The sequence below is a fragment of the Montipora capricornis genome, chromosome 13 (genome assembly GCF_036669925.1).
Source record: "Montipora capricornis isolate CH-2021 chromosome 13, ASM3666992v2, whole genome shotgun sequence".
In the NCBI taxonomy this organism is placed as follows: Eukaryota; Metazoa; Cnidaria; class Anthozoa; order Scleractinia; family Acroporidae; genus Montipora; species Montipora capricornis.
Window position 1 is genome coordinate 45,002,375 of NC_090895.1, and position 2,500 is coordinate 45,004,874.

At 36.8% G+C, this 2,500-nt stretch overlaps 1 long non-coding RNA gene across 1 annotated transcript in view; it reads right to left on the reverse strand.

The window, feature by feature from the left end:
* LOC138028867 (uncharacterized) overlaps nt 1-2,500 on the reverse strand; it is a 4,163-nt gene that overhangs the window by 224 nt on the left and 1,439 nt on the right. The window contains exons 2-3 of the long non-coding RNA XR_011127748.1: nt 2,308-2,500; nt 1-774 (exon numbers count right to left, since the gene is read on the reverse strand). The exon at nt 1-774 is cut by the window's left edge and continues 224 nt beyond it; the exon at nt 2,308-2,500 is cut by the window's right edge and continues 23 nt beyond it. This is a non-coding gene — a long non-coding RNA (uncharacterized lncRNA). The remainder of the gene's footprint in view (nt 775-2,307) is intronic.

Here is a 2,500-nt window from a genome sequence, read left to right on the forward strand (position 1 = left end):
AACATATTACAATCACAAAAAATAATTGATATTAAAATTTGTTAATAGTTCACTCAGAGAGCAGATTAAAAAAAAATTAGATTAAAGCTTGAAAAGATAATTTTAAGGAACGGCAAGAGATTATGATTCATAATCTCTTGGGAACAGATAATATCATGAGAAAATAAAATGACAATAAAAAAGGAAAACCCACAGTCAAAAGACTCAATGCATGCACGCAGAAAAAGATGAAAAATTACAAGTACTACATTACTAAATACCAGGGCCCGGTTTGTTCAAAAGCCGATTAACGCTAATCCCAGATTAAAAATTAACCAAGGAGTTTGTAGTGCCTCGAACATTGTTGCGTTACATTTCTGTCCGTGACACTTGCATGCTTAGAGGGGGGCGTCTCTATTGCTCCTCGACTTTCAATAAACATGTGCGTCTTTGTAATTTCTGAGAGTGGTTTTCCGGAGGGAATAAAGTATTGAATTTAGCTTCGTTTCTGCTTCTCGCTAAAAGTTTTATTTCTCTACTCCCAAGTGCTGTTCAACCTTACATTAGAAGAAGTCAATCTTGAAAAACAAAAATAAGCAAAAGAAACTTTCACCGAAAAGTGAAAACTTGAAATACAAGTATACGCTAATCCTGGATTAAGTTAATCTGCTTTCGAACAACCGGGCCCAGATGAACATTCATAAGTCTGCAAGATGTTTAGCTTTACTTCCTTGTTGAATTCGTTTTGGGGTAGATGTTTAACAAGTTCACCAAAATTATTCCAAATTTTGGCAGCTGCAAAGCAAATGTTAAATTGACCATACTTAGTTTTGATATTTTTTATGTAATATTACTTGATTTAGCAAATCTGGTTTTGTATTGATAAATTGATGATGAGTTTTACCAACATGCGAGGCAGCGAGGCGTGCGAGGCACCATGCGAGGCGTGCGAGGCAAGAAGCGAACCATGCGAGTCTTGGCTGCGAGCCATGCGAGCCATGACTGCGAGTCAGCATCCGAGTCACACAGTTATTGAAAGCTAACCGTTTTAAAATGAGTGTTTAGACTTAATAACTGTTTATCAGCGCTATATGAAATGCTCCCTCGCACTTTGTAACGACCCATTGATGATACTTTTCTGAAGAAATTATCAAAAGATGAGGGAAGAGGGTTGTTATGATACTGATCGATAAATAAAAACTGCATAAAAGAAAACAATGTCCTTTTCTTCTAAAATTTCCAGAGCTTAGAAGAGAGGCTCAGAGAGTTCATCTGGTTTTGAAAGGTAGTAATACATATGGCTCTCTTTTGTAGAATTGGAGTATCTAAGAGTAAAACTATAAGTATTACCCCAAACTGATACACCATAATTAAGGAACTTAAGGTATTTACAAATTCTTCTGTAGGGGCATGATTATCATAGTTTGAGAGATTAATGTTAAATTCACCAGATATCAGGCAGAGCTTTTTTTTTATCCAAGACTGAATAAAAGTTATTCACAAATATTTGTAAATTTAAAGAAGGATGCCCATACAGATACAGATCTCTACTGATTAAAATAACAATACTTTGCATTCAATTTAATGTATTCATTTCACAAGCAGGATAAAATATTCGCGTCCAATCTGCATGGACATTTGCAATGGCTCGCCTATCGGGTCTCCATTGTAAACGCCCACAGATCTCCCGCTCATATTTTATCTACTACTAAATCATCAGTATGTTATAGAATTTAGAGTATCCTTGGAGCACAAACAGTCAGAGTTGGAGTTGAAAGAAAGCTGAAAAAGCTCACAATCCTCAATTGTCAGAGTGAAATTGAAAAATTGAATGGCTGCAGAACTGACAGGTCCATGCATGGCTATGTAAAAAAATTTCACGACAGCAAAAGCAGTTTATTGCTGATCAAAATAAAAAGGAGTCTTCAGTATGTGAATCGATCAATATCGAGAATTTACACTAAAGAGTTATCGATAACAAGAAGTCGCTGGAAAAAAGGCTTAAGTTTCTAAAAGATGTCGTAGAATTTTCCTGTTTTGTTTCCCTGCATAACAAGTTTTTTGTGGACTATGAGGAACCCCAAAGCCATTTTTCGGTTATGTCACAAAAACAATTCAATTTCATGGTTATAGACCGAGCACCTTATGCGCATATGCCTACCCAACAGAAACCAAACAAGGGATGCACATTAAGCATTGCCCTTGAGTCTATTACTGCTTTTGAAAACATTTTTACCAAACGAACGCTGCAAATGGAAATGCTAAGACCATCACGTTAAAGTAAAACATGACTGGAATGAGGAAAGGAATCCCAGCTATTGGACCTGCCTTATCTTGTTCAGTCTGTAGTTGTGCAGAAATCGTTGTTGGGTACTCATCTCACCCCGGTGGAGCATAACCAATCTCCTTTCTTCGTTTCTTCATCCAGTCATACAAGGGTTTAAAATACTCAGCGATAGCTGAAACATCCACCTCCTTACTTCCTGTCTGCTTCTCGAGAGCATAGGCCCAAGGTTTTCTC